The sequence below is a fragment of the Callospermophilus lateralis genome, unplaced genomic scaffold (genome assembly GCF_048772815.1).
Source record: "Callospermophilus lateralis isolate mCalLat2 unplaced genomic scaffold, mCalLat2.hap1 Scaffold_84, whole genome shotgun sequence".
NCBI classification, from domain to species: Eukaryota; Metazoa; Chordata; class Mammalia; order Rodentia; family Sciuridae; genus Callospermophilus; species Callospermophilus lateralis.
The window spans coordinates 3659925-3687248 of record NW_027516477.1 but is presented as its reverse complement, the minus strand read 5'-3'; the positions used below and the strand labels follow the sequence as shown (position 1 = coordinate 3687248).

At 32.8% G+C, this 27324-nt stretch overlaps 1 pseudogene; it reads right to left on the bottom strand.

Moving 5' to 3' along the window:
* Window positions 1-24713, bottom strand: part of LOC143641084 (zinc finger and BTB domain-containing protein 41-like) — a 32632-nt pseudogene extending 7919 nt beyond the window's left edge.
* Window positions 24714-27324: the final 2611 nt, after the last annotated feature.

Sequence of the window (27324 nt, the reverse complement as noted above, 5' to 3'; positions counted from 1 at the left end):
TTTTGATTGACTTTAGTTTGAAGTCTACTTTATTTGATATGAGGATGGAAATCCCTGCTTGCTTCTGCAGTCCATGTGAGTTGTATGATTTTTCCCAACCCTTCAGAAAATTTCCCAAGCATAAAGAATGAACTGGAAAACCAAATACAAGAGGCTTACAGGACACCAAATGTACAAAATTAAAACAGATCTACACCAAGGCACATTATAATGAAAATGCCTAGCATACAGAATAAGGATAGAATCTTAAAAGCTGTAAGAGAGAGGAATCAGATCACATATAGGGGGAGACCAATTCATATCTCAGCATATTTTTCAACCCAGACCCTCAAAGCCAGGAGATCATGGAACAACATATACCAAGCTCTGAAAGAAAATGCCAACCAAGAATCTTATATCCAGCAAAACTAAGCTTTAGATTTGATGATGAAATGAAAACCTTCTGTGATAAACAAAAGTTAAAAGAATTTACAACTAGAAAGCCTGTACTCTAGAACATCCTCAGCAAAATATTCCAAGAAGAGGAAATGAAAAACAATGATGAAAATCAGCAGGGGGAAGGATTACACTAAAGGAAAATCTAATCATAAGAGAAACCTAGTAAAGTTAAATGACAAAAACAAATAAAAATGGCTGGGAATACAAATAATGTCTCAATAATAACCCTGAATGTTAATGGCCTAAACTCACCAATCAAAACACATAGATGATCAGATTGGATTTAAAAAAAAGAAAAAAAACAACAATATGCTAGCTCCAAGAGATTCATCTCATAGAAAAAGACATCCACAGACTGAATGAATTCCATGCAATGAACTTTTCTCTTAGAACTGCTTTCATCATGTCCCAGAGATTTTGATATGTTGTATCTGTATTGTCATTCACCTCTAAAATTTTTTTAATCTCCTCCTTGATGTCTTCTGCAACCCATTGTTCATTCAGTAGCATATTATTTAGTCTCCACTTCCTCAGAAGATGATATACAATCAACCAACAAATATATGAAAAAAAATGTTCATCATCACTAGCAACTAGAGAAATGCAAGTCAAAACCACTCTAAGATTTCATCTCACTCCAGTCAGAATGGTAGCTTTTATGAAAACAAACACCAATAAGTGTTGGCTAGGATGTGGGGAAAAAGGTACATTCGTACACTGCTGGTGGGACTGCAAATTGGTGCAGCCAATATGGAAAGCAGTACAGAGATTTCTTGGAAAATTAAGAATGGAACCACCATTTAACCCAGCTATCCCTCTCTTCAGTCTGTACCAAACAACTTAAAAACAGCATACTACAGGGACACAGCCACATCAATGTTTATAGCAGCATAATTCACAATAGCTAAACTATGGAACAAACCTAGATGCCCTTCAATAGATTAATGGATTAAAAAAATGTGGCATATATACATGATAGAATATTACTTAGCAATAAAAGAGAATAAAATCATGGCATTTGCAGGTAAATGTTTTAGGTTAAAGAAGATAATGCTAAGTGAAGTTAGCCAATCTCCAAAAGCAAAAGCCGATGTTTTCTTTGCTATAAGGAGGTTGATTAATAGTGGGATAGGGAGAGGGAGCATGGGAGGAACGGACGAACTCTAGATAGGGAGAGGGGTTGGAGGGGAAGAGAGGGTGTACGGGGTTATAAATGATGGTGGAATGTGATGATCGTTATTATCAAAAGTATAAGTATAGGGCTGGGACTATGGCTCAGTGGTAGCGCACTTGCCTTGTATGTGTGAGGCACTGGGTTTGATTCTCAGCACCATATATAAATAAATAAAATAAAGATCTATCAACAACAAAGGGAAAAATAAAAATTAAAAAAAATTTTTTTTAAAAGTACATGTATAAAGACACGAATTTGTGTGAATACACTTTGTATACAACCAGAAATATGAAAAATTGTGCTCTATATGTGTAATAAGAATTGTAATGCATTCCACTGTCATATATAATTTTAAAAATAAATAAATCATATTATAAAAAAGTTTCTTTAAATAGAAAAGAACATAAATATAAAAAATTTTGAAAAGATACATGATGTCTTTAAAATTAAAAATCTTTGTTCATTGAAAGATACCACTACCAGGGATGGGTCTGTAGCTCAGTGGTAGAGTGGTTGCTTGGCAGGTATGAGGCACTGGGTTCGATCCTCAGCACCAATAAAAATAAATAAAAAAAATAAAAGTCTATAGACAACTGAAATTTTTTTTTTAAAAAAAGAAAGATACCATTACTAAAGTGAAAAGATAAGTCATAGAGTAGAACAAGATATCTACAATATATACAATCAGCAATGGGCTAAAACAACTAATATAGAAGAACTCTTACAAATGAATTTAAAAAAAAGATTTAAGAAAATGAGAAGAATTAATTATAATAGTGGATGCCCAAATGGCCAGCAAGCATATAAAATATGGGGAGGTTTGAATATCACTACTCATCACAAAAAATGCAAATAAAGGCTACTTTCAAATAGTGCTACATATCCACCAGGTGAACTAACACAAAATATGAAACATTGGTGAAAATGTGGAGCAACTAGAATTTTTACACTGCTAGTGGTAGTACAAATGGACACGTTTGTCTTAAAAACCTGTTTAGTAATGTCTATCCTTGTTGCCAGGAATTGCAGGGTCAGGTATAATACCAGAATAATTAATTTTTTTGCATGTTTATGCAAAAATATGGACAAGACTGTTCAAAGAACTAAGCAATGCTTCCTTCACAGTAGAATGGACAAAATAAAGTAGGGTACATTAATATGAGAATAAAAATAAACCTCTCATAAAAGTATCTCACAGACATACTTTTGAGTGAAAGCCAGATCTTGAAAAAAAAAGTTCTTATTATGTAATTCCATTTATATGAGGGTCAAACAGACACAACTGATTTTTATTGATATAAGTCAACGTAGTCATTATCTCTGCAAGGAGGGGACAGGGAAGATGCCTCTGGGGTCCTGGAAGTATTCTACATGTTGATCTGAGGGGTGGCTACATTGACATGTTAATTATAAAAACTCAATGATCTGTCCATTAAGATTTGTACACTTTATATGCTACACTACAGCACAAAGATCTTATAAAGACAATTTACCTTGAACTTAAAAATATGAACCAAGGCTAAACTCCAATCCCAGATTTCTATCAGTTTAAGCCAATTTTAACTAATGTATGACTGTTTCAACAAGACAACTGTTGAAGTAAATATATAATCACTACTCTGAGGATTACATAAGCAAAACATGTATGGATGAGAATAAGCCACATAGGAGAATAATTTTCCAAATTCTAAATAATGATATTCAAAAGTACTGAAGCTTTTAGAATACAGACTAGAAGACCACAATATTGATTATTCACATAAACTCCAATATAATGAGTAGACATCTTAATGAGGAAAATGATTTAACCAAGAACAAATATTTTACTCCTGAATAACCTCACCAAAGTATATATGAAGTACCCAGACTTGATTTTCCTTTAAAAAATTTCTTACAAACATCACATTGATGAAAGGTTGCTTTCTATCTAAGAAAATAAAAATGTTTGCATTTTCAATGTGATTTATACTAATAATGAAAATAAGTCCTAATTTTATAACTGTACATATAATTATCAAATGAATAAATCATAGAACTTTAGAGAAACATGAATACTTTTAAGTATGGAGCTTGTTGCTGGTTCTTATTCCTCCAGTTATATTCAAAAATCCATAAAAAGAAGACTTTAGATTTTCAACTATTTTAAATCACTTTTTAATATCAGCTATTTAAATATACAAGAAAAATTAATAGGACAAAAACAGATCAATAGTGGGCTAAAGGGAAGAGCAACTGAGTACAAAGGGTATAAATTCTGAGGTTATGGAAATAGTCTGTATTCTGATGGTAGTGATTATATGACTTACAGAACTATTCTCTAAAAAGAGAAAATTTCACTTTATGTAAATTAAAACATTAAAGAAACAAATACTGAGGCTGATTAGAAACTGCAGCAATCTCAAAATTCACATTCATCAAAAAGTTGACAATGCTCTCATCATTTCACTTCTTAATAAATATTTGATATTTGCACTTATAAAACAAATAAATTTCAAGGAATGAAATACTTGCCCCTCATTTTTATCATAGACATAAAACTATAAATTACCCAAAAGTTAACTTAGTGAGCAGCATACTCTAGTGCCTAAGAGTATTTTTGAGTTAAATAATCTCAAATGTAAAATTTAATTGTGAGGACTAAGATATTTGCAAGAGTATTATTTAAGTCAAAGTCTATGTCTACCCCCTCTTACTCCTTCAATTCAGTGAAAATAAGTAGGAAAAAATATGCCTTGCTCAATTCTTTAAGATCTATAAAAAAGCTATGATAAACTAGAAAAAAACAGCTGATTAACCTATCCCTAATTAAACAAAAAGCTCTAACTCTTCCTCAATCAAGACTCAGCCTATGTAGTAATTATGAAAAATTTTACTTTTTTACTCACTCACCAAGGTGCACACTTTTGTAATGAACAGTGACATGATCCCTACGACCAAAACATTTTCCACATTCTTCACATTGATGAGCCTTTTCACCTAAAAATAAAGTTCCAAATACTTTGATAGTATACATTTCAGTTTGTTTCCCCCCCCATAAATAAATGATCAAACAATAAGATCACCTGTTAGGAAATAAACCAAGAAATTAAAACCACTTATTATTCTGGGCTATTTCCTTTATATTACTTTCTTAAACATCTTTCCTAAGGGAATCTATATTTAATTTCATGAATGGAAATCCTTTATCCACTTGGAAAAGAAATTAATAGCCTTCTGCTGTAGATTTCAAATCTTACCTTTCAATGTAAAAGAGCAAAATAAATGAAATTACTTTAAAACCCAGGATATTTTTTAGTTGTTTATATAGATATATATGTCTAGATGTGAACACCTCAAATGAACATACATTACATTGAAAAGAGACTGTTTTACTATTTATAAAAAGGACCTGAACATTTTCAGATCTTTGTACTTTGCTTTTTTTTAAAGAAAGAGTGAGAGTGAGAAAGAGGGAGAGAGAGAGAGAGAATTTTAATATTTATTTTTTAGTATTTGGCGGACACAACATCTTTGTCTGTATGTGGTACTGAGGATCGAACCCAGGCCACACGACGCATGCCAGGTGAGCGTGCTACCGCTTGAGCCACATCTCCAGCCCCTGTACTTTGCTTTTGAAAGATTTTCATCTGTGGGATTTCTTACTTTTGCAATGAGCCAAAATGCAAATGTAATGAAAAATCCTAGGTGATTTCCTATTTTTACATTTAGCTACAAATTCTTGGTCTTTAAAAATCACTATCTCAGCTGGCTGTGGTAGTGCACGTCTGTAATCCAGCGGCTAGGGAAGATGAGACAGGAGGATCTTGAGTTCAAAGCCAGCCTTAGCAAAAGCAAGGCACTAAGCAACTCAGCAAGAACCTGTTTATAAATAAAAATACAATAAAGGGCTGGGGATGCAGCTCTGTGGTCAAGTGCCCTGGTTCAATCCCCAATAGTAAAAAACTATAAAAAACTAAAATTACAAAAATTGAAAAAACTGCAATCTGCCTCACTGATATGATTTAAGAAAATAACTACTATTTGTTGTATACTTTATATTTTAAATTATGCTTATTAGAATAATCACCTGTTCTACTGTGCTCTTAGAGATGGCTCTTTCCCATTATTGTGCTCACATAGTTGACTCTCTTAGAACTTCCTGAACATCAATCTAAGAGGAAAATATGAAAGAAATCCCCAGAATGTAAAAATTATAAATACAGTATAAAGATCTGAAATTGATCAGGATTATTAAAATACTCCTTTCCAAAGATGCTTTCAAAATTTAGTATAACATAAAAAATTACAATCATTTTCCTTTAAAACACCAAAATTTTGCTATTTTGTATTTCTTGAATACAATCAAAGTGGGAAATATTATCACAGTTTCTTCCATTAGGGATGTGACAATAGCAATAATTCCACATATCACCATGATATGCAAATTCAAATTTTTTGAGAATTTGTTAAAAATTAAATTTTAAACTATACTTTGTAGTCACAAAGGGTGACCAAATATATGATTAAAATTTCAGGGAATGTCATAAAATTACTTCTCTTTTAGATACTTCTTTCAGAAAGGCTTTTAGAATCAGCATTAAAAAGGAGTAATCAATATACAACTACAATTAAAACTACAGCTAATGTAAACATGATGTATTATGATGTTCTTTTTAGGTATTAAAAAATTCTTAAAATAGAAAAACAAAATATAGCCTACCTGAATGTATTTTTTTGTGCTTTGTAAGGTGGTCATGATGAATAAATGTTTTTCCACATTCATCACACTCATATCTTTTGTCATCATGATGTATTCGTAAGTGAAGCCTATAAAGAAAAAAAAAGTGCAGACCACTGAAACAGATGACAAATACTTGAAAATGAATAAATAATGAAAAATGAGCTGTCTATTCAACCTCCTTCAGGTACTATTTGTCTTTTATCTGTGACTTTCAGAGCCTTTCTCAGTCTTCTGTTCATTGGCCCCAGGGTTCTATTCACCACTTCCAAAAAAGCATTTTAACATTTGCACATGCTTAAACCACTTTTGGATAATATTTCTTCCCAACATGTTAGATCTTAAATCTATTTCATGAATCTACGAAATATCTGGGATTGTTATCTGACTGGCCAAGTCTTAGAAACATCGAAAGGAGGAATATTACAGGAATAGAATCAGACAAATGGAATAACTGTACAAGTGACTAAACACATGATAATAATAATAGCAAATAGCACAGCAAATAACTGAAGATTAGTACTATTCCAGAAGACAAGTGATACTACTTATAAATTGATAGTTCAGAATTTATTGTATTATAAAAAAAACTCAACATTATGAAAATTACACTTTACCACTCTTTGCACTAGTTGAGGAAAATGGAACTCCTTTTATAGTCATTCAAACACAGATTAGAAAGGTTTCAATTATTAAAATTGATTTAACTTGAATCCTTCTATCCCTACAATCTATTATATATACATACAATGTGTGTGTACATATATATACACACACACACACACTCTTATCTTTTGTCACATATACAGTATACACATATATATACACATTTTATATATATCTATATATGTATGTATATACATATACATATACATATATATATATATCTCCTAGTAAAATGAAGAGCTTTCTCATTCAAGTTGCCAAAATAAGTGTTGATTTTACCATAACTAAAATAAGTAATCTAACTGGACTGGATCTAAAGGAAAAAAATCTGTCTAAATTTAAGAGGAAAATAATAAATGAAAGTGTAAACACTAAAGCCTTATGACTAAAATTCTAGAAACCATTCATAAAATTAAAATTATACAAGCATTTCCAAAAAGCAGTTATATATCTAGAAAAACATTTTCATAAACTTCAAATGTGGTCAGAGATTCATTCATAAAATTGAGAATTCTAGAGTTTTAAACTTGCCATGTTTTTATACTAAAGATATTCTTGTATAATGAAGAATGAAGAAATGGAGCTGGGAACGTAACTCAATGATATAGCATTTGCCTAGCATGCTCAAGGACCTGGATTGGATCCTTAGTACTGCAAACAAAAACATAAGCAAAAACAAACAAACAAACAAACAACACCAAATTTGAAACAAAAAGGTTCCAAATAAATTCTCATTCAAGGAAAAATAAATAAATATTAAAATAATAACTTAGTAAAACCTTTAGTAAATTTGGCAATGAGGAAACATTTATTAATATTCTTTATAAATCCTTTAAAATGCAAATAAATATTAAAAGTCGTAGAGAACAGAAAGCTTTTTATACAATTTTACATATCTTTAGAAATATTCAACAAAAAACATTATAAGAAATAAATAAAATGGAGATGTAATTGTATCTTACCTCACATAGGGAAAAATAGCTTTACTTACCTGTATGAGCTTCCATGACAAAAACTTTGTCCACAAATACTGCAAAGATGAGGCTTTTCTCCACTATGGATTCTCAAATGTTCTTTCAAAGTAGTTCTGTGTTAAAAATACATAAATTTAAAGTTTTATTATACACCCAAGTATATACTACAAATTTCCAGAAAGATTAATAGAATAGTATACAAAGACAGAGATATTATAGCAATTCTTTTTCCTACAATATTTTTACTCTCCACTGAACAGCAGTATACAAATATGCTTGTTATGTCTTTCTCATTAAAAATAAATTAAAAACACTGATTGTGGCATTCTTTGTTATTGGTTGCTTACAGATTTAACTGTATAACTTAAGCACACTTTGAAGAAGTGTAAGTTAAAAATGCTCAATTATCACTACTAAATTGGGTAAAACTTATGTGGATTTTAGCACAGAAGGTTGAAAATATTTAAGGAATTCAGTTTATCAGGTTTTTTTTCCCAAATGTCTGCTCCTTACTTGTTAGATGTTTTAAGGCAAAGAAAACAATACAGGTGTTACTGACTTTCAGGTGGTGATGTATAAAAGAAACCTATATAAAGGATATAATTTTTGCTCTCTCTAAGTCTTCCAGTTCCACTGACCTGGATGGGCTAGTGTGTAACCATTACAGCTCCAAGTAAATCACAACCAGCAGTCCCTGAAATTCTAACATTCAGAATTTTCCCACATACTAATGCGCTAAGTAAACATGGACATATTATTTACAAGAAGAAAGGAAATGAAAAGCAAGTGAGACTTGCAGGCTTTTAGCTATCAATAGTAGTTTGTTTTTTAATTTCAGTCTCATTAAAAGGCTTAATATGAAATGAAAGTCAAGCTCCACCAGCAGATGGTGCACTTCTACAAGGACCACCAACACTTGACAAGTAACAGTTCCAGCACGGAGGAAAATACCCCCCCCCCCCAAAATAACCAGACCCCTACCTTCTAAGTAGTTATAGTAAAAAGATAGAAGAATTATCTTTGTTTTTCTTTTGGCTTACTTTTTATTTTTACAGAAATACTATTAGTAGAAAAATTAATTTATGCCCAAACAATAGTCTATATTTTTTCTATCTATAAATGATTTTATATAATGTACTATAATGATTTTACTATACCTCCATCATATCCATCTATTGTTTTAAGAAAATGACATTTCTCACTGCTTTAGACTATGAAACTTTTACATCCTGAAGAGTGTATAAAATTTATATGTACTGTTTAAAATAGCATTAAGTACATGTGCAGATTAAGACTTAAAGCTTCTCCTTAATCTCATTTATTACTCCCTCCTCAGAAATAATTTTCCCTTTTTGTTGTTGTTTTATTCTGAGGATAGCCCCCAAATAACATTTCTGTGGAAGAAATTAAATATCCTTAATTAACATTAGCATACAGAAGTTCTAAAGAGAGTGAATAGAGGCAAGAAACCAGACCTCCTCTAGTATTCTGTTCTCCTAGTTAAAAGATAAAAATGCTAGCAAGTAATCTAACCAATAACAACCCTCAATAAGTCTTAGACCACACTAATACCAATATGGACTACACATTGCATATGTCACATATCTGACATTTTGGTATTTTCATGTACTATCCTCCTGTCAATGCCCTTTGCTTGTCTCCTATGTTAGAACTTTGTTTTCCTGTAGCCCTTGTCTTCACCTTTGTGAGATTATTCTTGCATTTTGGTAGTACACACTCTGTATTAGTTCATGAGAAATAGGACATTAAAAGCTATTTTTTTAACACCATGAAAACGTGTCAAATTTTATTCTCAGATGCAAATGTTTTCTTTTAAGAACTGTAGGTTGGGATTATTTTTTTTCCAAATTTTCAAAGTACTATTACATCATCTTACTTCTAGTGTTGCTGTTGAGAAAAGTCCAAGTAATTCTATTCAATGTATGTGACCCTACCCAAGGAAAAGCATATAAAAAGTTTCTCTTTGTCTCTGGTGCTCTGAAATATCAGTGATGTACATTTTCATCTAATGACCTAAGCATCTGTTGAGTCATTTCTATCTGGCAATTGATATTCTTCAGTTCAGGATATAATCTTGCATTATTAAAAATAAATTTCCAGCCCTCCATGTTATTTCTATTCTTTCTGAAATTCCTATTCAGATGCTAGATTTCCCTGATCCTCTAATGTTCTCATCTTTATTTTTTATATTTTGTACCTTTTTTCCTTCACTATTTATCCTTTAGCTCTCCAATTGATATCTATACTCTGGCCATCGTGCTCTGAATTTCTAGGAGATTCTAGGTGATCCTTTCCTACAGTATCCTACCCTTATATAATGGATTCTGAATCTTCAACTAGGGAAACAATTAGTAATTGTTTACTTAAAAAAAAGTTTTCTTCTTTCTTCATAATCTGTTTCCTTACAGTCCTTTTCCCACCCCCTCTGTTTGTGCTGTAATCTATTTTCCATGTTAAAGGTTTTCCTCTATATCTTATAATCTTTGACTATCTGCTCATGATTCAGTGATAGGGACAAGATATTAGCAGAAGAATCCCTAGGGCTTACTCCTTTCAACATTCGCAAGGCATTTAATCATATAACATTGTGACATATTCTAGTCCTGCAATCCTCTTTTGGGAAAAGGGCTGATGCCCAGCAGAAATGGCACATTGGGTCTATGGAAAAGAATCTAATGATCTAACTTCAAAAACTTTCAAAGTATTTACTCTAGTGCTTTTGATCTGTCTCTCCTTCACTAGAGTTCCAGTGGTACTCAATACTGCTAGTTCCTATACCTTGTGTGGATTCTGTGACAAACTAGGCTTTTTCCATTTCCCATGGTCCTTTGGGATTTTTCTTTTCTTACATGTACTAAGTCAGTTACAAGTGATTCACCTGCTATATAGCTTTCAAACCTGAGTTGCCATGTTATCTTTCTCTTCTCTTTGTAGCTTAATGTCTTTAAAAAGCAAACATAATGCCTTTAATATATTTTAGTGGGATTTCAAAAACAAATGAAATGTAAGTTAAATCAATCATCTAAACCTGCAAATCCTAGCTCCAAATCATTAGCTACAATATTTCATATTATTTCTTCTTTTTTCTTTATATTTTAAACTAAAGCAGTATTCAGGTATTTTGTGTCTTGAGTTACTCTACACTTCATAAGCCAAATTCATGCATTCAAAGAGAGATACTAAGTTAAATTTAGTAGGTGTGCTATACATTTATGCCTACCACTATCAGTGCATATGTTATAATATGTTACACTTATTGGTTCATAGTTTTTTTCTTCTTCTTTTTTAGATTGTTATTCCTGGAAAGCAAGTGACAAGCATTTCCACAGTCCTAGAATCAAGTAGAGGGTTTGTTAAGTAATAGAAGTAATTAATGCTGAATGAACTAATGTATTAATAAATTAAAGTGGCCAGTTCCTAATTCCTAATTTGAAATCAAGCTGAACCAAATGAAAATGCCACCTACTAAATATCTGTGAAAAGTAGGTAATAAAAAAAACTTTGAAAAGATAAAAAGCTTTTTTTTGGAGTGTTCACAATTTGGAAATACATTGCTGTTCCTAATAACAAGTTTTTAGTGGTACTAAGTAGACTTAAAATGTTGTGGTACATTTCTATTTAGTCCTACAAAATTAAACCCAAATTTGCCATAGTAATATTGACCTTTGCTGGATTCCAAATTTCACCATGATTTTATCAAATATACAACTGGAGAGAATAAATTCCACTCAATGGCAAGTTCAAAGGAAGATAAAGAATGTGAAAAGGGGGTGCTGGGGTTGTGGCTCAGCAGTAGAGCGCTCACCTAGCACATGCAGGGCACTGGGTTCAATCCTCAGCACTACATAAAAATAAAATAAACGTGTTATGTCCAACTACAACTAAAATAAAGTATTTTTAAAAAGAATGTGAAAAGAAACACAAGAGTTAAAACTCAAGAAAGCTGCATATTGGCTTTGAAATCTGGTACTTCACTTCCACATCATGCCATGCCTATTACCCCTTAAGTCCCAAGTTTTCAATTCTACGAACATATTACTCAAATATTATTTCAAAGTTACCTTAAGTGGTATATTCGTTGATAAGTTTAAATTTTTATAGGTGTCCTACACCTATAAAATTGAAATCTTGGGACAAAATGGGTTAACATTTTTCTCCTAATGAATGTCAACTCTTATTAAAAATCATATGAACTGGGGCTGGGGATGTGGCTCAAGCCGTAGCACGCTCGCCTGGCATGCATGTGGCCCAGGTTAGATTCTTAGCACCACATACAAACAAAGATGTTGTGTCCGCCAAGAACTAAATAAAAATAAATATTAAAACTCTCTCTCTCTCTCTCTATCTCTCTCTCTCTCTCTCTCTCTCTCAAAAAAATTATATGAACTAACTAACCATATGTAAAATATTTGTTTGAGCACAGTGTTATAACATAGTGATTAATTTAATTGTTTGGCTATCCATTATATTGTAATTTAATTTGGAAGGGATAATATACCCAGATTCTAACACAAAGTTAATCATATATTTAGCAATTATTCAATAAAAATTTATTGCAATGTACTTCCCTTGGATATTTTTCTCACTGAACTTTAGTTAGCAGGTTAGCTAAACCTTACTACTTCGTAAACTGGAATACCTCTCCTAAATATATGCTGAAACATGACAGAAAAATAACCTTTTGGGTTGGAGCTGTAGCTCACTTGCCTGGCATGTGTGAGGCACTGAGTTCAATTCTCAGCACCATGTATAAATAAATAAAATAAAGGTCTATCAACAACTAAAAAAGAAAAAAAGAAAGAAAAAGAAAAAAAAATAACTTTTCAATAAGCCTGAAAATTTTTCTAGTTCAATCCCTTTATAGGAATTTCTGTAAACAACATTAACATCTGCCTAGTTTGACATATGCTTATGTACTAGGATGCTTTCATTGATGGGAAAGTAATTATCACAAAACAATTACTTTAATTTGTAAGTTCTAATACTTAATAAATAATTGGTAGTAAAACTAAACTTGTATCTTAGAATTTCCACCCAAAGTACTTAAAATGTTTACTTACTTAATAAGTCATTTATTTAATAAATGTTGTAATAATCAGGAACAGGAAAAAAAGGCAGAAGCAAATATATTGATTATACAATTTACTAAGTTTTGCTAGGATGTTTCTACAAAAAATATTAATAATTGTTTTTCATTTCAAAAAGAAAGAAAACCCAGAGAAAACTATTTTTCCTGGTACTAAAGTCTAAAAGAGATTTTCACATACAACTTCTAATTATGAACATGTCTCCAACTGCAGATTTAGTAACTACAAAAACTATTTCCATATGATTGATGATTCCTTAGAATTTCTCAGATGAAATACTATTAAAGAACAATTTAGCAAAGGCAACTTGGAGAGGGTTAGGATAGAAAAAGAATTCTGTATAAACCAGCTTTGTGTACTAGAATCACAAAGATTAAGTATGCCTTATTGTATGATACACCATTGAAAGTATCTGAAGAGAGAGGAAGATTCTCTTTCTCAAGATAAAATATTTCAGGTACTTCAACAGTTTTTTTAATAACGTGACTTTAAGATCCTATATCACCAAAGCTACCCTTCTCTATATTTGCCAATATCCAAAACCATTTATACTATTAATATCCTAATTCTGAAAAACACATTTATTAACATAGTTTAACACTATACTGATTTTTGTCAGTCTATTTGCTTACACTGTGCCTTTGCCTAAAAAGCCTTTGCTATTAAGCCCATCTATAATATGAGGAATTTGGATCATGTACCACCACGTTATGTTTTTTCAAGACTCAATGAGTAAAAGATCATTCCCATGAGTCTACCATTTTGAATTTATTCCTAATCTTATTTGTTTTGACCTATTTCATAATATCCAGAATTTTTTCTTTTCAGTATCAGACCTTGTACATGCCAGACAAGTACTGTGGCACTGAATGATATCCCAGCCCTTTTAAAAAAATTATTTTGAAAAATACAGGATATCATACTAAATTGCCTAGGCTGAACTTGAACTTGCAATCCTCCTACCTCAGTCTCTTGAGTAGTTAGAATTACAGTTATGTGCCACTACAACCAGCTTTATTTTTTAATATATTTTTATTTTTAGGTATATTAAGTACCCCTGCCAGCTTTATGCCATGTGTAAAACTATTTACCTGCATTGTTTTTATTTACTGTAAAGAATTCTTACTTACGTTAGTAAAAACATTGAATAGGATAGGATAAAGGCCTCCCCCTGGGATGACAATAATTTGTTTTGGGGATTAACTGTCAAAAATTTATCAAACTATACCACCATCTAGATCATGGTCTCCACCTTGGTCATGGCATAAGGCAAAAAAAAATTCATCAAGTACAGTATTTCATTTTACATATGCTAAGTTTACACTATTCCTTGAAAAATGAGTGTTTTATACAATAAAAATGCTTCACCCCAACCTATTCAATAATCAAAGAATGAATTATTGCCAGGCACAGTGGCATGTAACTGTAATTCAGCAGCTTGGGAGGTTGAAGCTGGGGGATCAAAGACAATTTGAGCAAATTGGTGAGGCCCTAAGCAACTTAATGAGACCCTGTTTCAAAATAAAAAATAAAAAGGGCTAGGGATGTGGCTCAGTGGCTGGGTACAATCCATGGTACAAAAAAACCCCACAAAGTTGTTTAGGACCTTGAACACATTTGCTACCAAAATAAAAACCATCACATTTACTAATGTGTGGGAACTGCAGCATATACAGTACTCCTCCAAATCAGTATAATTTTCTTTCATTAATTTAATATCCAAAATTCACTAATAGTGATTCAACAGTCTCCACAAATGAAACAGGTAAAAAAATCTAACAAAATGAGTAGACATCTACATGATTTATGATGTAAAAAATCAAAGAACAACTAAGTAAATGAAGATATAGTCCATGATCAGCGACAGGAAGACTTGATATTGTGAGGATGCCAGTTCTTCACAATTTGACCCAAGAATTAATGCAATCCCAATAAAAACACAGCAAATTACTCTTTAAGTATCAAAAAATTCTCCTGTTTATATATGTAGAGGGAAAAAAAATCCAGAATAGCCAACACCATATTGAAGAAGAACAGTTAGAAAACTTACTTCAAGACTTAACTATAAAGTCAAGGGAGTATGGTATTGGCAGATGAAAAGACAATTACACAAACAGAACATAAAAGAGCCCAGAGTCACATAAATATGATCAACTGATATGACAAATAAATGAATGCTACACAACTGAGAAAACTGGTTACCATATGCATTTTTTTTAAATTAGTCTAGACATAAGCCTTAGAGTCTTTGCAAACATGAACTTGAAATGAATCATAGACCTAAATGTAAAATGTAAAACTATAAAAATTCTAAGACATAGTGGCAAAAACCTAGATGACTATGGGTTTGACAACGGCTTTTAGACATGACACCAAAGGCAAATCCACCAAGGTATTGATAAGCTGGATTTATTAAAATAAAAAATTTCTTCTGTGACAGAATAAAGACAAGCCACAGATTGGGAGGAAATACTTTAAAAGAAATATTTCATAAAGGGCTATATATATTATCCAAAATATACAAAGAACTCTCAAAACTCAACAATAAATAAAATAAAGGACCCAATCAAAAACTGGGCCAAAGGGCCAGAGATATGACTCAGTAGTAGAGTGCTTACCCAGCACATGTAAGGTACCACATAAAAATAAATAAATTAAAGGTATTGTGTTCATATACAACTTAATTTTTTTTTTTAAAATCGGGCCAAAGATCTAGTAGACATCCATCACACCAAAGGTATACACAAATAGCAAATAAACATAAAAAGATGCTTTACATCATAAGTAATTAGGAACATAAATTAAAACAATGAGATACCACTAAACACCTATTACAATGGCCATAATTCAGAATACTGACAATACTAAATTCTGTTGTTATAGTTACCATTTAGAAAGTCCTCCAGAGGCTCATGTATTGAAAGCTTGGTCCCAGTACAGCAGTGTTTAGCATTGGGGTTTTGGAATATGATCGGATCATGATTCAGTGGATGAGCCCATGAAAGGATTCCTAATTTGATGGCATTTTGGGAAGGTGGTGGAAACTGTAGGTGGTCCCTCACTGGGGGAAACACGTCACTGGGGGTATGCCCTGGAAAGATATATCTTGTCCCCAGTCCCTTCCTCTCTCTGTTTCCCAATCGATATTAGGTGAGCAGCTTTGCTCTACCATGCCCTTCCACCATCATGTACTGCCTCACCACAGGCCTAAAACAATGGAGCCAGCTGAAAATGGGCTAAAACCTCTGAAACTCTAAGCCAAAATAACATTTTCCTTCTTTGGGTCTTTTTTTTCCCCCAGATATTTTGTCACAACAATGAAAAGCTGACTAACAGATACCAAGGATGTGAAGCAACAGGAATTCTTTCATGGCTAGTGGAAATGTACAATGATACAGTCACTTGGGAAGAGAGATGATGGTGGTTCCTTACAAACCAAGTATAATCTTACCATTCAATACAGTACTTATGCTGCTAGGGATTTACCCAAAAGAATTGAAAACTTATGTCCACACAAAAATTTGCACACAGATATTAATAGCAACTTTTTTCATAACTACCAAAACTTGGAGGTTCATAAACTATACAAATATACTACTTTATTGGGCAATGATAATAACGGGGATGTTATGCATATGTGGTGGCAGGGGGCATAATGGGAAATACTTATTTTAAAAAAAGACACTTTTAGAAGAAAAAAGAGTACTTCAATAGTTCCCTCCAACATGATATAATAATAATCAATAATTGCCATGGGTGCTTTAAAAAAATTAATTTCCTTACCCAGATGGAACATTTCCTGATGCTTCAACCATACAAACCTTGATTTAAAGTGTTCTTCACAATAGGTACACTAAAAAGGTTTATCTTGAGAATGTAAAATTATATGTTCTTCCAAATATGGCCTTCTTGTAAAAGATTTCTTACAAATCTAAATGAATGTACATAAAGTGCAAGGAAACCTTAATTTAAAACTAAAATACAAGGTCATAATGAGAAATATATATATATATATATATATATATATATATATATATATATTCATTCAAGTAAGAAATTTCTACAAACAGAAAACTTACCAAAAGTGCAATCAAATTATGTGAAGGAAAAAAACTTTGGAGAAATTACTCCAAGGAATGATTTTGTATCAGGTATAAAGCTAACTGAGTTTCAACTCCTTATATGTTTAGTAGAGGTATAAAATAATTTTACTTAATTCTAGACAGTAATTTCTTAATTCAACATTTATTTTAATTCTTAATTTCAATATATAGTTTAAACAATTTATGTATCGGGAATAAAAAAGTTTTATCAGTGCTGCCATATATTTGATTTGAAAAATGCACAAGAAATCACAGAAAAATAATTTCAAAATTTTTCTCTTGAAGTGATCAGAAAGAAACACAACTCTTAAAGAAATGTAACATATATCAGAAATAGAAAAAGAGAAAGAGAGGCTGTTGCAACAACATGTAACATAAAGCACAAGGCTAATTCACAAAATATATTTAATTTTCACAATAATCCTATGAAGTAGACATAATTATCAATATCATCATTTTATAGCCACAGATGATAAACTTAGTAAGGGGAAGACATCATCTTATGTAGATTCAAATAACAAAATTCAATTTCTAGAAACAGAAATCAGAGAAATGGTGAGAATACTGAGAATTTTGCTATGTATATAAATTGAATCTTTGTTATAAAGAAGAAAAAATAACAATATAACATATTAAACATATTCATCTAAATACTCAAAAAATATTTCAGGAGTGTAACAGAATAAATTTTCCTACAAATTCCTTGCCACTAAAAAATGAAGTCTAATTCCCCTCCCCTTAAATTTCCCTGGCTATATGACTCCTTGAATGATGATTTCTGTTGTGGAAGTTATGATATGTGACTTCTGAGGCTAGGCTCTAACTTTGTAGTTCTTACTAGGCTTCTCAAAACACACAGTATAATCAGTCTTAGAACCCAAATACTATACAAGAAGGAAGTTGATGTAATCTAATGAAAAAGAAGAGGAAGCTCTAGGTTATTGGTGCATTCCTGCTGAAATCCTAGTTGTCAGAAAACACCAAGCTGCCAACCAGGTGATTGAGTCACTTTGGAAATGGCCCCAAACCAAACCAGTCCAATCTCCACCTAAAAACAATCACCTAAAAACAACTGAATGACTTCAAATGATACCATGTAAAAGAGAAGAATTACCTAGCAAAGCTCTGCCCCAAATTTGGATTCCTGCCCCACAAAAAGGTAAGATACAACAAAATAGTTGTTTTAAGTACACTAAATTTTTAAGGTGGTTTATTATGTAGAACAGATAACCACAAATGGGTGGGAGTCAGGGGGAAGCAACTCTAACACTTCAACTCTGCAAAAATAATGTCACAGATGATATACCGAAATGTAAATACCTGGTATAGTGATTTCAGTATCAATAAAAACTAGGATTTCTAATCAGATCTACCACGCAAAACTAACTCACCAGGATTAATTTATAAAAACCACTAGACTAATTTTACAAAAAAGAAAGATACTAAAAGTGGGATAAGTTCAGTTATGTTACTTTAAAATCTAGCCTCGCATGAGCAACTCCCCCACACCCAAGGACCTGGGTTTGATTCTCAGCATTGCAAAACAAACAAACAAAAAAACCTAATCACCTTTCTTTCCCAAAAGGCAACATTATATTTACTTTGTATTTCTAATACAAATTAAAAACCCTTACATCACATTTACAACTTTCACTATTAGTCTTCTTGATGGAAATAAATTCTTGTGCATTTTCAGGATGAAATCTACCAAAGAAAAATAAAAATTATTAGGAAAAGATGATACTAGTTAAGTCAATATAACATATAAATCCACTAACTGTAATTACAAGAATCAGGCACTGATTTTTTTCTTAAAGTGATAGGCATCTCTGGTAAAAATTTAGATTATCATCATGATTTTTAACAAAGTTATTCTTAAACCTCAGTTTATGCAGAAATAAAAAAAATTAGCCATATTTTAAAAATATTCAGGAACCCTAGCAATTTATAAATAACCTGCAAAGTAACTGATTACACTTTTTTACTCCACATTTCAGTAAATTTATTTTTAGAGCTAATATGCAATACAATATTAAATTTTTTCTCACAATCTTTCACACATTAAATATGTAAAACAAATTCTTATAATTCTAAAACCACATATTTCTGAAGACATTCTTATCCAACCCCAAAACAGAAAACAACATAATCAAATGCTCTACCTTAAAACCTGTTACAGACTATATTCCTGTTTCAACATCAAAAAAAAAAACTTATCTCAATACCATAAACAAAAAACATGGATGAATTAATATTTGCTCTTCTTAATCTGTAGTCTGCAAAATATTAAGCAATGAAAGAATTAGAGATAAGCATTTTCATAGATATTTTTAGTTGACTATTTTTAGTTTACTACATGCTTACATTAGAAAGCACCATATTGTATATAATAGAAGCAAGATAATACTTGCCTCTTAACATGCTTGGCTAAAGTCTTCTTGCTTGCATGAAGTTTATTACAATAAGGTCACTTGTGCTCCTTCTTATGAAATTCTGTTTCATTACTGTGCTTCTTTCTGCGAACAGTTAGGTTAGACTTTGTCGAATAACGCTGGTGACAAATATCACACTCAAAGGGCTTCTCACCTGTGTGTACACGGGTGTGGCTTTTGTATTTCCCTACCAAAAGAGAGAAATTAAAATTAAATTGAGCACATTTGCTACATTGTGAATAAAATCTGACAGTGGAATAAAACGTCATGATTTAGCAAAATTAAATACACACCCAAATCCTCAATTTCAGAAATTTAAATAATTCTCAGCCATTTTGCTAAAACATACCCTCCTGTTTATACATGTATATTAATAATCAACATCTACCACTTCTCCTACTGTGTTCAAGAAAGCCAGAAAAAAATTTAACCTTTTTGTATCCAAGTTAATAATACTTCATGGGGCTGTGAGAAGAAAATGAATTAATACACAGATAAAACTTAAATCATTCTAGTATAAAGTAAGCACTATAACAATCTATTTTTATTATTATCATGTGGATTATATGGATTGCTAGTCACAGTATGGACAAGTAGGTATACCTCAAATATAAATCTGTAATTATGATTATGTGTTATAAATAATTATAACAGATTTGAGTATGTGCTATAATAATAGATAAAACTAGGGTTTCATCTGACAGCACTGAAAGGACTTTGCTTTTTCCACTTGCCACTACTAACACTATCTAGTAACTCGGTTTTCTCTCTGCCACTTCTAGGGCATACCCTCCCATCTACACATGCATATAAATATCCTATCTCCACTACTTCCCCTACTGTATTTAAGGGATCAGATCTAATGCTGGACGAGGACAGGAGTCACTATATGGAATTTTTAAAAAGTTTTATTTGATTATGAAAGTTTTCACATATCATTTTTTTAAACTGATGGGGTTTTTTGTTTTGTTTTGTTTTGTTTGTGTGGTGCTGGGGATTAAACCTAGAGCCTTGTGCATGCAAGACAAGCATTCTACCAAACTGAGCTACATCTCCAGCCCTTAAACTGACTTTTAAGATTATGTAAATACAAACTCGTGGGAAAGTATGTAAGACAAATTAAGAATATACATCTGATATTTAAATTATTAATGATGTGTTTTGGGGGAACATTTTTAAAATGGGGATTAAATGTGCATGTCTAGTACAGATTCTTAAAAAAACAGAAAGATAATTTATCAACTTCCTAATGCTTAAATGTCATCTGTATTAGCAAGTGAACAGGAACAGTAACTTCATAAGAAAAACTGCACCAATCTTTATTTTCTATGAAAATACAGATGCTATATTAGATTAGTAGCATTTTCCTTGTATTGAAAGAAGTTTTTTCTTGTTTTCAAATAAAAAATTAAACCTAATGTAGCTAAATATTAAAACTTTCAAAATGGCAAATTAAAAATAAAAACTATTTTGACTATAAAGCTCCCATTTTCCTACAGACCAGGAGACTTAAGATTTAAGCAAGAAAAAGAAAATAGAAAATTAAACTGAAATAGCCAAAACAGACAAATCTAATGATCTTTTGAAAATATTTTAAATAAATTCAGCAAAGACAAGAGATCAATGAAAATATAGAACTTAAATAATTCATCATGACATTAAAAATATCAATAGTGAAAACACTATGCTTAAGTTATTAATTCAAAGTTTATGCACATAATCACTGCAGGAACTATTATAGCTTAATGAATTCGAACTTCTGAATAAGAGAAGAGAGAAAACCCTGAGAAAATGATGGATTCAGAGGAGGTTTATCTAGGTTTATCTTTAGAGGCTAATGGGGGAAAAAGTTAAGTCTCCAAATAAATTTCATGTTTAAAGCAATTGGTAGGGGTGTATGTATGCGTGTGGGGGGGTATTCAACAATAATGTATAAAATCTAAATGTTCACTCAAATTTATTGAAGTTTCAACTTAAAAAATAGTGTCATTTCAAGGAACAAATCTGTCCTGGTGTTCAGAATTTATTGCATGATATGGGTCATGCAAAATTATCACTGTCAGAATCTGCATGCAGTTTTTGCAGATACGCATCACCAAACTAGTTCATTATACACACACACACACACACACATACACATATATAAGACATATATATATATATATATATAATATAAAATATTGTTAAACATTAAATTGTACCTTGAATCTATTCATATACCAGATCCTAAAAACTATGTAATTAAAATACTTAGCATTAGAGAATCAAGCCATTGTTATAACTCTTCTTTAAGAACCAAGTGTAATCTTTGTCAGGATGGACTGTAAAGTCACTTTCAATTAAAAAAGGGGGGAGGGTGTTAAAAAACATTTATTTTTAAATTCTAGAAGATACTGTGAGTTTAATCCAAGAAAAATTTTGAGTTCTGTCTAGGAAAGATAAATTATCCAGATTTTCTCTTGCACCCCATATGTCATCTTGCTATTTTTGCTTTTTTACCCACTAGGATTTTAGTATAAGGGAAGAGGTCAAAGGACTCTTATTTGCATGAAAATCCCCTGAGAAAAGAACAGCTGGTAGCCTAAGGAATGATATAACAGGATCAGCAGTCTTACTCCAAGCAACTATTAAATATATCAGAAAAGATAAGAGATCCAAAGAAATGGAATCAATTTATTAAATTATATACTGTGGAGCTAATGGTTCCAGCAGGTTTCAGAGCTTTTCATCTCTCATAAACCCACTCCAAGGCAGCCAATTTAGAAGCTTATAAGAAAGCTTAACTGGCTTCTTACAAGTTCAATGTAAATCCAGGCATCAGCCTCTCAACCTAGTTCAAGAAAGCAAGTGCTTATTGAAAACTCATAATTTAAAATGACCGGATATATTATAAAGGATACTAGCCAAGAATAAAATGCATAAGCTTCAGATTCACAATTGAATGAAATGCTTAAAATAACAACAAACATTTGTAAATTCCATGAAAGGAATAAGTGTGATATGAAAAGGATGACTGGAAGGTAGCCCTTGAACTATTTTGGGGGTGCCTACTGTATGCTGTAGCTATATTTTGATAGCAAATGATTAATTCCTTATAAAACCAATTTCCACCTATATCAATAACATAATAATTCAAAAGTATAATACACCTGGGAACATATTAAACAAACTCAGATTAAATTCATTATGTTCTTATCATTATGTGTGGTAGAATATATTTCACAATTTCATAACTTCAATTTACACATAAATAGCTTAACTACTACAATTAAAGAGTATGCATTAAATAGTTTATATGACTTCTTCAAAAATTGCTTTACTAGCAAATATCTGACATCTCAAAATTAAATATGCACTGACATAAAACCTCAGGTTATGGACCACATTTCCTACATACTCTTTTAAAAGGGAAACATTTGATTTATTCATTTTTATAATAATTAGTATTAATAATTAGGGTACTTCCTAAATTATCTATCCAAAGTTACTCAATTACAGTATAATTTTATTCTTCACTATAGTCTAATTTAAAACATTCTAATTCTAAAAAACACTAGAAAGGTGACTATATTTACAACTTATTATCATGTAAAAAGGGAAAACAGTTTACAAATTTGTTTACAAATTACTAAATATAATCCAATTACATTTTCTGTAATGACTCAAGTTAGCACTCATCTTCAAAACTGGAATATAAATCAAAGCTGTTCATGATAATTATTGATTCTCTGGAGTCTTTCATATTAAATACATGAACTAATAATCTATTACCTATTAGGACATGACAAAGAAAAAATAAAGGGTAATATAAATACTTAACATGATTCCTGAATCACAACAAATTTAAAATAATAGGATAAAGTATACAGTGAAAAGAAAATTATCTTCCCTACTTAAGCACTCTTTATTTTCAAACTTCAGTTTCCAATTATTACCTTTAAATATCCATGTAAAGTAAGTGATAAGAAACAAAAGTTTTCTTACCTATTCGATCAAATGTTTTATCACATTTAGGACACTGCAATATTTTTTTGTTACTGTTCTGAATGACTACTGGAGTTAACCCCTCATGAATGCTTCCTACAGAATCACCGGCCTCGGGTTCCTCTTCTGCGTCATTATCTTTTTCACTTTGTTCTTCAATGTCAGAGTATTCATCTGACATTTCCTCCTCTAGTTCATCTTCTTCAGCATTATATTCACTTCCAGGATCCTCAGAATCATTTTTATCTGACTTTTCCTTATCAAAACTTTCTTGATTCAAATTGTCTGACCCATCACCACTTTCTTGTTCATCATCACTGGTATCATCAAACTTAACAGGGCACTTCCGATTCCTTTTTGATCTTCTTGCAGAAAAACTTCTCTCCAGAATTTTTAACCCATGTTTTTTCCCTAACAAAAGGGACCTATGAGTTTTAGCCAAATGATTTTCTAAAGACTTTTTGTAACAAAAATGTCTACTGCAGAATTTGCACTGATGATTACTTGATAATCTTCCAGTTAATTCATTTAGTGTTCCTTCTGGTGATGACTTTTCAGTCAGCTCTGATTGAAAAGCGGCAACATTTTCATTATTTAGCAGCTTTACTGCATCTATAATGTCCAAAAATTTGGCAGCCTCTAAAACAAGAGGTATTTCATATTTGTACACCAAAAATTCTGATGTGTAAAGAAATTCAAGCAAATGCTGAAAAACTGAATGTGTTACGTGATCCAGAGTGACAACATCAGTGCTTGGATTTTTGCTCAAACAGGCATGAAAATAACTACTGCCAACAGCAACAACTACTTTATGTGCACTAAATTCTTTTCCTTCTACTATGATAAGTAAATCACAGAAAGATGGTTGTTTCTGTCTATCATCATTTAAATACTTTAGCAAATTCTTATTATACTGCAAAGAACTCAAAAGCTTTCTCCCACCTGGAGAGGGAGGAACTTTCTGATAACAGTGCAGAGCTTCAGTTGCAGGTCTCTCTGTAGTGTGAGTACAGGTCACTTGGTCACATTCCACTGCAACATTTCCTTCCGAAGAATCTTTATAGCCAAGATGGATCTTCTCGTCAAGATTTGAAGTAATCTTTCTCCTTTTCTTCATTGCAGTACAGAAATTTCAGAACAAGAAACTTCATAAGTGTCTTAAGAGATTCATAAAGGAAAACTAGATTGTCTTGGACAACAACTTCTGGACAGGGGTGCCTGAGGGTTTCATGGTCTGCAAAAGTAAGAATCGTGTAAAATAACTCCAGGCAAAGCAACCTTATATCAGTCACAGGCATTTGTCAGCTCCTTCCTAAATTATAACTAAGTTACCATCAAGTCACACTCACATTCATTCGTGGCTAAGATTTTTAGGGCGGAGAAAAAAGAGGGCCAGGTTAGAAAAGACAGCCAACAAAAGAATAATTTTTAAAGGAAGCCAGAGCACACCTTCCAGGCCTGATTTACGAACAGGGTGGAAATAACTGGGCAGAAGCGGGAGAGTTCTAAGATCCTTGACGATGGAGGTTGAAGGGGGCTGCAGTCATGTTTTGGGGGCGCTGAAATAGTGACAATAAGGCCGTCGCGGCCACGAAATCCGAGTCTTTCCATTAGCATGCTTTTTTATGCGGGGCAATGCACAGCTATTCACAGACCTAACGCGTCCCTCTTCCAAAACCACCTGGCAGGAGACGGCCCCAGAGGGGACTCAGAGCAAGAGGAGTGGGGTCAAACACAGGGACGACTAAAATAAGCAAAAGAGCCTTTCAAGGCCAGGGCCAGGTGGAGTATGCACTCGCCTACCAGAAACCCGTTACCCTTCCCACCCAGTATCCCTAGGCAAACGCCCCACAGATTCATTACCCGGAACCCAGGTCTCCCCCGCTGGCTCTAGCCGCTGAGTCCACTCTGGGCGAGCTCGCTCCAGCGCCTACCCACTTCCGGGTTCAGCCACCCACCTCACCCCCCTCCCCGCTGCTCCTTCCCCTCCCGGAGTCTTGCCGCCTCCCAACCACCGAACAGGTCAACCGCACGCAGCCTCCAAGCCGCCCAGAGCGACGGCGCCCGCCCCTGCGCCAACCAATGCGCACGCGCACACACCCTTCCTTACGCATGCTCGGTCGGTTCCTCTTCTGCTTTGGGAACACTGGTTATTCCCCTGATCCGTTACTCCGGGTTTTCTTGGTGGCTGGGTGGCCACCAGTGATTGAATCCTGGAAGCTTTGCTGCGGCAGGGGAACGGAAGACAGGAGGTTTGATAGGGACTTGGGAAGAAATTGGCAGAGGCGCAGTAGTACCGACGTATTTTATTCTCACTGTTGTGTTTAATAGTTTGTAACCAACCAAAGGGCGACCGCCAGAAGCCGGTCCCAGCACACATGCTGGCAAACGTCTAAAAAACCGAGATTGACTTCGCTTGTTTTTGTTTTTTTGTTTTTCTGATTTAAAGGGCAAGACTTAAATGCAGTTACACCTAAGATTGCGATTTTTAAAAAACCTTTTTTTTCCCCCTGTACACAGAAAAAGCACATGTAAGTGTACCGCTGGTTAGAAAAAAAAGGAAGTCAAAAGGGGAAAATCCCAAAGGACAACTTTGCTCTGAGGGAGCACCTGAGATTTCTGCATTTTTAATAAAGCCCCAGGTGGGCTGGTATAGCTGGTCTGAGGGTCACTTTTTGATTAGTATAGTCCCAGACCTTGAGATTGTGCAGACGTAATGCAAGACAAAAGACCAAGACCAAATGAAATGGGGGTCCCAACTCTTAGCCCCTATCTACCCATCAAATATAGAGCTGAAAAGGCAACCCTCTGTGAAAGAATAGGTGGAGGAGTCTCCTGCATAGAGAATATGAGGAAATGCCTAAGCTTTGGTCAAACACCCTTTAGGTGTTGTTCAGAAGATATTAGATGGTGGTTAACAGGCAATTCTGTACGCTGGAGTAGATGACCCTCTAGTAATACCAGTTGAAGCCTTCAAGAGCAAATTCAGGTTTGCCAAAGAAGCCATTTTCCCTAAGAATTCAACTTAGAAACCTTGCCTGGGTTTTCAGCCCCGGAGAATTCAGACTCAAGACTGAAATCTCATCTGGGTGAACTTCCACCACTGTCCTATGATTTTAAATTTTCTATCTCTCACAATCATGTGTGAATCAGTTCCTTCAAATAAGTTATATCTCTTCATCCTCTTGCTTCTGTTTTCCTGGAAAACCCTAATTAATCCATCAGCAATGAAAAAAAAAGAAAAATTAAAAACAATGCCAGGATATCCACATCCTTCAGGTGCCAGAAGTTTTTGTCAAGAGTGTGGGGAGACATCAGAGACCAGAGGCAGGAGGTCAAGAAAAAGGGAATCTTCGCATACTAAAATTTCTTTCAGTGTCTTCCTTTTGCTGATCTGTCATGGTCTTATCCTTTAATAAACTGATTCCAAAGTTTATTTCTGATAATGAAAATATTTTCCTTCATTTATTCAATTGAAAATCCATAAAACAATGACCTTGTACCAGGAATGTGATATTTTCAATAAACTTCTTATAAACATGTTTTTAATATGAAATACCTGGAACAAATATGAAATACCTGGAACAAATATGAAATACCTGGAACAAATATGAAATACCTGGAAATGAATTTAATAAATTATATTTAACGTCCATACACAATTCTTTACAATAGGAGTGGCAAACTATTTACTGTCAGAGACCAGCTATATTTTTATATTTTATATT